The sequence below is a fragment of the Carassius carassius genome, chromosome 18, assembly GCF_963082965.1.
Source record: "Carassius carassius chromosome 18, fCarCar2.1, whole genome shotgun sequence".
Classification (NCBI taxonomy): domain Eukaryota; kingdom Metazoa; phylum Chordata; class Actinopteri; order Cypriniformes; family Cyprinidae; genus Carassius; species Carassius carassius.
This window is the reverse complement of record NC_081772.1, coordinates 31,211,239-31,219,764: the sequence shown is the minus strand read 5'-3', so window position 1 is coordinate 31,219,764 and position 8,526 is coordinate 31,211,239. Positions and strand designations below refer to the sequence as shown.

Here is an 8,526-nt window from a genome sequence, read left to right as displayed (position 1 = left end):
TTTTACCCGCTTGCAGGGCTAGCTTGCAATCTCCGCTTGCTGACTGAGCTGGGTTGGTTGCAAGTAGGACAGGCAGCAGTGTTGGACACAAACTGAGCAGAAATTGGTCTACTCCTGTAGTCGTGGCCGAGTGGTTAAGGCGATGGACTAGAAATCCATTGGGGTCTCCCCGCGCAGGTTCGAATCCTGCCGACTACGCTGTTTGCTGAAGGCCATGAGGCAAGGCATCCATGCATTTTTCACGGTCCTCGCACTTATTTGCGAAATGTCCAGTCCCTCTTCGATGGACAAACACGCCGCTGCTGCTTCTTGTATCAGGGCTCCAGGCGTTGTCTTGGGTGAGCCAGTGGCACGCCGTGATCGTATAGTGGTTAGTACTCTACGTTGTGGCTGCAGCAACACCGGTTTGAATCCGGGTCACGGCAACCCTTTGCCGTTGAGTATACGGGAAGGTTGAAAATTTTTTACCACCTCATCTTTCTGCGTGATTTTGTTTCTGAAGCTTGGCCTGTGCAGGGTGCCACCAGACAAGGGGGCTTGCTTTCTAACGTTAGGTGTAGTCGTGGCCGAGAGGTAAAGGCGATGGACTTGAAATCCATTGGGGTCTCCCTGCGCAGGTTCGAACTCTGCCGACTACAGGAGGGATTTGCAGTATTGCTTTAGCTTTCTGTGACGGTAATTGTGCCTTCTATGGTCCTTCGCTCTCTGTGCCATAACTGCTTCTAGCTTTCATCCTTGTGAAACCTGCGTCTCTTCTGGGCAGCTTGTTGTAAAACCGCTGCTTTATAAAAGGTGAGAAGCCAGTGCTCCACAAGAGCCTGGATAGCTCAGTCGGTAGAGCATCAGACTTTTAATTTGAAGGTCCAGGGTTCAAGTCCCTGTTAGGGTGAAGGTCTGTCTGCTTTTGGCGGAGTCACCTTGCTATCACTACGGTCCATCTCTTCTTCTGAATCTGTACTGGAGCGGTGTTCCTTCCTGCTCCAGGGTATCAGTGCACCTCCCTTGTTTGGCACACCTGATTCTGATGGTGAGCTCGTTAGGAAAGCGCGCTCACAGAGTGAGTAGAATAAGACAGACCTCCGAATTGTGCAGTGCTGTTGGTCCCCAGGCCTAGCACTGAAAAACCCCATTACATAGGATGAGACATGGCATCCTGATTTCTCCTCAGTGGGACTGCTGTTTTACCCGCTTCCAGGGCTAGCTTACAATCTCGGCTTGCTAGGTTGCAAGTAGGTCAGGCAGCAATGTGACACACAACAGGGCAGAAGGTGGTCTGCTTAATTCAAGTCCCTGTTTGGGCGAAGGTCAGTCTACTTTTTGGAGGCCTCAGCTTGCTATCACTACGGGTCCATCTCTTCTGCTGACTCTGTATTAGAGCGATGTTCCTTCCTTCTCCCGGGGATCAGTGCAACTCCCTTGTTCGGCACACATGATTCTGATGGTCAGCCCTTTAGGAAAGAGTGCTCACGGAGTGAGTAGAATAAGAAAGACCTCCCATTTGTGCAGTGCTGTCGGTCCCCAGGGCCAGTACTGAAAAACCCCATTACATAGGATGAGACATGGCAGCCTGATTTCTCCTCAGTGGGACTGCTGTTTTAGCCGCTTCCAGGGCTAGCTTACAATCTCCGCTTGCTAGGTTGCATGTAGATCAGGCAGCAGTGTTACACACAACAGGGCAGAAGGTGGTCTGCTTAATTCAAGTCCCTGTTTGGGCGAAGGTCAGTCTTCTTTTTGTAGGCCTCAGCTTGCTATCACTACGGTCCATCTCATCTGCTGACTCTGTACTAGAGCGATGTTCCTTCCTGCTCCCGGGGATCAGTGCATCTCCCTTGTTCGGAACACCTGATTCTGATGTTCAGCCCTTTAGGAAAGAGTGCTCACAGAGTGAGTAGAATAAGACAGACTTCCCAATTGTGCAGTGCTGTCGGTCCCCAGGGTCAGTACTGAAAAACCCCATTACATAGGATGAGACATGGCAGGCTTATTTCTCCTCAGTGGGACAGCTGTTTTACCCACTTGCAGGGCTAGCTTGCAATCTCCGCTTGCTGACTGAGCTGGTTTGGTTGCAAGTAGGTCAGGCAGCAGTGTTGGACACAAACTGAGCAGAAATTGGTCTACTCCCGTAGTCGTGGCCGAGTGGTTAAGGCGATGGACTAGAAATCCATTGGGGTCTCCCCGCGCAGGTTCGAATCCTGCCGATTACGCTGTTTGCTGAAGGCCATGAGGCAAAGCATCCATGCATTTTTCATGGTCCTCGCACTTATTTGCGAAATGTCCAGTCCCTCTTCGATGGACAAACACGCCGCTGCTGCTTCTTGTATCCGGGCTCCAGGGGTTCTCTTGGGTGAGCCAGTGGCACGCCTTGATCGTATAGTGGTTAGTACTCTGCGTTGTGGCCGCAGCAACCCCGGTTCGAATCAGGGTCACGGCAACCCTTTGCCTTTGAGTATACTGGAAGCTTGAACATTTTTTACCACCTCATCTTTCTGCGTGATTTTGTTTCTGAAGCTTGGCCTGTGCAGGGTGCCATCAGACAAGGGGGCTTGCTATCTAACATTAGGCGTAGTCGTGGCCGAGAGGTTAAGGCGATGGACTTGAAATCCATTGGGGTCTCCCTGAGCAGGTTCGAACTCTGTCGACTATGGGAGGGATTTGCAGTATTGCTTTAGCTATCTGTGACTGTCATTGTGCCATCTATGGTCCTTCGCTCTCTGTGCCATAACTATTTCTAGCTTTCATCCTTGTGACACCTGCGTCTCTTCTGGGCAGCTTGTTGTAAAACTGCTGCTTTATAAAAGGTGAGAAGCCAGTGTTCCTCAAGAGCCTGGATAGCTCAACGGTAGAGCATCAGACTTTTAATCTGAGGGTCCAGGATTCAAGTCCCTGTTAGGGTGAAGGTCTATCTGCTTTTGGCGGAGTCACCTTGCTATCACTACGGTCCATCTCTTCTTCTGAATCTGTACTGGAGCGGTGTTCCTTCCTGCTCCAGGGTATCAGTGCACCTCCCTTGTTTGGCACACCTGATTCCGATGGTCAGCTCGTTAGGAAAGCGCGCTCACAGAGTGAGTAGAATAAGACAGACCTCCGAATTTTGCAGTGCTGTCGGTCCCCAGGCCCAGCACTGAAAAACCCCATTACATAGGATGAGACATGGCAGCCTGATTTCTCCTCAGTGGGACTGCTGTTTTACCCGCTTCCAGGGCTAGCTTACAATCTTGGCTTGCTAGTTATCAAGTAGGTCAGGCAGCAATGTGACACACAACAGGGCAGAAGGTGGTCTGCTTAATTCAAGTCCCTGTTTGGGCGAAGGTCAGTCTACTTTTTGGAGGCCTCAGCTTGCTATCACTACGGGTCCATCTCTTCTGCTGACTCTGTATTAGAGCGATGTTCCTTCCTTCTCCAGGGGGTCAGTACATCTCCCTTGTTCGGCACACATGATTCTGATGGTCAGCCCTTTAGGAAAGAGTGCTCACGGAGTGAGTAGAATAAGACAGACCTCCAATTTGTGCAGTGCTGTCAGTCCCCAGGGCCAGTACTGAAAAACCCCATTACATAGGATGAGACATGGCAGCCTGATTTCTCCTAAGTGGGACTGTTGTTTTAGCCGCTTCCAGGGCTAGCTTACAATCTCCGCTTGCTAGGTTGCAAGTAGGTAAGGCAGCAGTGTTACACACAACATAGGAGAAGGTGGTCTGCTTAATTCAAGTCCCTGTTTGGGCGAAGGTCAGTCTTCTTTTTGTAGGCCTCAGCTTGCTATCACTACGGTCCATCTCTTCTGCTGACTCTGTACTAGAGCGATGTTCCTTCCTGCTCCCGGGGATCAGTGCATCTCCCTTGTTTGGCACACCTGATTCTGATGGTCAGCCCTTTAGGAAAGAGTGCTCAAAGAGTGAGTATAATAAGACAGAATTCCCAAATGTGCAGTGCTGTCGGTCCCCAGGGCCAGTACTGAAAAACCCCATTACATAGGATGAGACATGGCAGCCTGATTTCTCCTCAGTGGGATTGCTGTTTTACCCGCTTGCAGGGCTAGTTTGCAATCTCCGCTTGCCGACTGAGCTGGGTTGGTTGCAAGTAGGTCAGGCAGCAGTGTTGGACACAAACTGAGCAGAAATTGGTCTACTCCCATAGTCGTGGCCGAGTGGTTAAGGCGATGAACAACAATCCATTGGGGTCTCCCCGCGCAGGTTCGAATCCTGCCGACTACGCTGTTTGCTGAAGGCCATGAGGCAAAGCATCCATGCATTTTTCACGGTCCTCGCACTTATTTGCGAAATGTCCAGTCCCTCTTCGATGGACAAACACGCCGCTTCTGCTTCTTGTATCCGGGCTTCTGGGGTTGTCTTGGGTTAGCTAGTGGCACGCCGTGATCGTATAGTGGTTAATACTCTGCGTTGTGGCTGCAGCAACCCCGGTTCGAATCCGGTTCACGGCAACCCTTTGCCGTTGAGTATACGGGAAGGTTGAAAATTTTTTACCACCTCATCTTTCTCTGCGTGATTTTGTTTCTGAAGTTTGGCGTGTGCAGGGCGCCATCGGACAAGGGGGGCTTGCTTTCTAACATTAGGCGTAGTCGTGGCCGAGAGGTTAAGGCGATGGACTTGAAATCCATTGGGGTTGGACACAAACTGAGCAGAAATTGGGGTTTTTCAGTACTGGCCCTGGGGACTCAGCACAGGTTCGAACCCTGGCCGACTACGGGAGGGCTTTGCAGTATTGGGAAATATATTTTCTTATATTTGGGGGGGGGGGGGGGGGTGTAGACATAGTCTCAGAAAAATATTTGCAGGAGTCTCATTTTTCATGATATTTTATTCAGATTTGAAATAGAAACTTATGAGACATGTGGCTTTCAACCCATTACTTTTCTAGATTGCTCCAGGACTTATTTCATGTATTTTTATATCAAATAAAAAAATATGTAAGAGTGGTAAAAAAAATTCAAGGCACTTTAGTGTCTATAACTTTTAATATTTTTGAGCATTATCAAATCTGGTTGATAAAAAGTGAAGCCCAAAGGGTCTTCTTTCTAAAGACACCACAATTATGTTTGTAACACACTGAAGTAGGAAACTATTACAATTATAAGTTAGTTAGAGCACTTTCAGCTGTGAGTCCCATAATGGGGGGTGCTGGCTAACAGGTTAAACCTCAGGTGGACACATATCTCACTTGCCATTTATTCATATTGGATGTACACCAAATTTGGGGCACCGTATCTCCACCTCCCGGGGGTTCAGGGACTTGTGGCTGGTGGTGTCGGATAGAGGTCCCATTGGTCTGACTTTGACACGATTTTGGTGCAGTTTGGCCCCGTTTTGGCGGAGTTACAGCTTGGCAAAGTGTGTGACATTTTGGTTAATATTCACATGTGGTGAAATTAACCAAAATCCAAAATTTTTTCTATGCATATTTCTACAGTGTTATGGGATAAAACTTACAAAAATGGATTCCTGGGAGCTAAAATTTATCTGTCCACGGAACCATTAGGAAGGGCGTGCTGAATAAATGGCAAATGGGAGGTTTTTTTTTTAAAAAATTTCCATTTACAATTTATTCAGCGGGACCACCGTAGTGCTCCTGTGGACATAATTTTTTTATGCATATTTTACATTATTATTGGATAAAACTTACATGAATGGATTCCTCTGAGTGTCCTGAGTACAGTACAGGTGTTTTCATTAACCATATTGCAAATTTACCTCCTGACCACCATGAAAACAGATCCCGATGCAGTGTTATTTTCTGCTAAAAGGTTGCAAGCTATAACAGTTTTAACACAGTGAGATACGCACCACATGTGATGCACATGTGTGCCAAAATTCAACGCTCATTTTTATGCAAATTCTACACTATTATGTGATAAAACTTACATGAATGGATTCCTCTTAGTGTGCTGAGTACAGTACAGGTGTTTTCTCTAGGCCTCATCCTAAGATTTTTCTTCCGACTTCCACCCCCCTCGAGCTGCCTTCTCTAACCGGGGAGGGTGCACCCTGGCCGGCATGGATGAGTACTTGCGAGGGGGTGGATGGTACTATTTATTGCTAATATCTCCGCGAAGCAGTGGACTTCGGGGCTGAAATTCAGGGGATCCCTAGAGGGTCGAGGGGCCAACCGTATGCAACCACCCACGAGTTCCTGGGTCGTCCGGTTCCTGAGTTTTAATGGTTCAAATTCCACATTTTGGGGGGGCGTAACTCCGACCCCCGGGGTCATAGGGACATGGTGCAGGTGTCGTAGGATAGACGGCCCCATGGTCTGACTTTAATCCGATTTTGGTGCAGTTTGGCCCCGTTTTGGCGGAGTTACAGCCTGACATATATACATATTTCTACAGTATTATGGGACAAAACTTACAAAAATGGGTTCCTTGGAGCTTGCAGCTTTCTATTAAATCAATTTTAATAGAATTGCTATTTATAGCAATTCTATTGAAATTGATTTAATTAAATATAGGCAATATTGTTGATCAAAACGCGTGCAGTGTACTCAGACATCTCAGCAGAGTCAATTAATGTAAGATCTATCCCATAATAATGTAGAATTTCCATAGAAAAAATGTTGGATTTAATTTCATCACATATGGTGCATGTCCACCCTCAATTTATTTGATGGCATATGTGTCCACTTGCAGATTATCAAATAGCAAGTCTATTTAACTTGATTCATTTCAAATGAGTGCAATATTTTTAATGGAAACACCTCTACTGTACACAGCACGCTCAGCAGACTCCATTCATGTAAGTTTTATCAGAATATACTGTAGAATTTGCATAAAAATGAATGTCCACGGGAGCATTATGGAGGTCCCGCTGAATAAATTGTAAATGGAATTTTTTTTTGAAAAAACCTCCCATTTGCCATTTATTCAGCACGTCCTTCCTAATGGTTCCATGGACAGATACATTTTAGCGATTTCGTGGTTGAAGTCTCATCTGCTGTACTCCAAGGAACCCATTTCTGTAAGTTTTGTCCCCTAATACTGTAGAAATATGTATATATGTCAGGCTGTAACTCCGCCAAAACGGGGCCAAACTGCACCAAAATCGGATTAAAGTCAGACCATGGGGCCGTCTATCCTACGACACCTGCACCATGTCCCTATGACCCCGGGGGTCGGAGTTACGCCCCCCCAAAATGTGGAATTTGAACCATTAAAACTCAGGAACCGGACGACCCAGGAACTCGTGGGTGGTTGCATACGGTTGGCCCCTCGACCCTCTAGGGATCCCCTGAATTTCAGCCCCGAAGTCCACTGCTTCGCGGAGATATTAGCAAAAAATAGTACCATCCACCCCCTCGCAAGTACTCATCCATGCCGGCCAGGGTGCACCCTCCCCGGCTAGAGAAGGCAGCTCGAGGGGGGTGGAAGAGGAATCCATTCAAAAATGAGCGTTGAATTTTGGCACACATGTGCACCACATGTGGTGCGTATCTCACTGTTCATTAAATAGCAACTGTATTTAACTGTATTTATTTCAAATGTGTGTTATTGTTAATGAAAATACCTGTAATGTACTCAGGACACCAAGGGGAACCCATTCATGTAAGTTTTATCACGTAATAATGAAGACTGGCCATGTGTTAAAACTGCTATAGCTTGCAACCTTTTAGCAGAAAATAACACTGCATCGGGATCTGTTTTCATGGTGGTCAGGAGGTAAATTTGCAATATGGTTAATGAAAACACCTGTACTGTACTCAGGACACTCAGAGGAATCCATTCATGTAAGTTTTATCAGAATATACTGTAGAATTTGCATAAAAATGAATGTCCACGGGAGCATTATGGAGGTCCCGCTGAATAAATTGTAAATGGAATTTTTTTTTGAAAAAACCTCCCATTTGCCATTTATTCAGCACGCTCTTCCTAATGGTTCCGTGGACAGATAAATTTTGGCAATATTGTGGTTGAAGTCTCATCAGCTGTACTCTGCAAGCTCCCAGGAATCCATTATTGTAAGTTTTATCCAATAACACTGTAGAAATATGCATATAAAAATATTTGGATTGTGGTTAATGTCACCACATGTGGTGAATATTAACCAAAATGTAACACACTCTGCCAAGCTGTAACTCCGCCAAAACGGGGCCAAACTGCACCAAACTCGGGACAGAGTAAGACCTACAGAAGGCCCACCGAACACCAATGGGCCCCCATCCATAAATCCTCAGGGGGCGGAGTTATGGCCCTCCACATTTTTGATAGTCAAATGGAAGGAAGAGACCCAGCAAATTGAAACTGGGTGACTTGATAGCACTCGAAGGGCCCTCTCTGAAGAGATACGGAGAGATACGGACCCCCAAATGCAAAAAGTCCCAAAATTTGACCGGCCATAACTCACTCAAAAAAGGGGGGGAAAAAACACCAAACTCTGGTCAAAATTAGACCATGGGGACCTCTATCCGATGTTACCGGCCCCAAGTCCCTGAACCCCCGGGAGGCGGAGATACGGTGCCCCAAAAACTGGTGTCCATCCAATATGAATAAATGGCAAGTGGGATATGTGTCCACCTGAGGTT

At 46.9% G+C, this 8,526-nt stretch overlaps 3 non-coding genes across 3 annotated transcripts; all 3 read left to right on the top strand.

Moving 5' to 3' along the window:
* Positions 1-116: 116 nt before the first annotated feature.
* Positions 117-198, top strand: trnas-aga (transfer RNA serine (anticodon AGA)). Its single transcript has one exon. It is a non-coding gene; the product is annotated as a tRNA-Ser (tRNA).
* Positions 199-556: 358 nt separating this feature from the next.
* Positions 557-638, top strand: trnas-uga (transfer RNA serine (anticodon UGA)). The gene has a single exon. It is a non-coding gene; the product is annotated as a tRNA-Ser (tRNA).
* Positions 639-2,122: 1,484 nt separating this feature from the next.
* trnas-aga (transfer RNA serine (anticodon AGA)) lies at positions 2,123-2,204 on the top strand. The gene has a single exon. It is a non-coding gene; the product is annotated as a tRNA-Ser (tRNA).
* Positions 2,205-8,526: the final 6,322 nt, after the last annotated feature.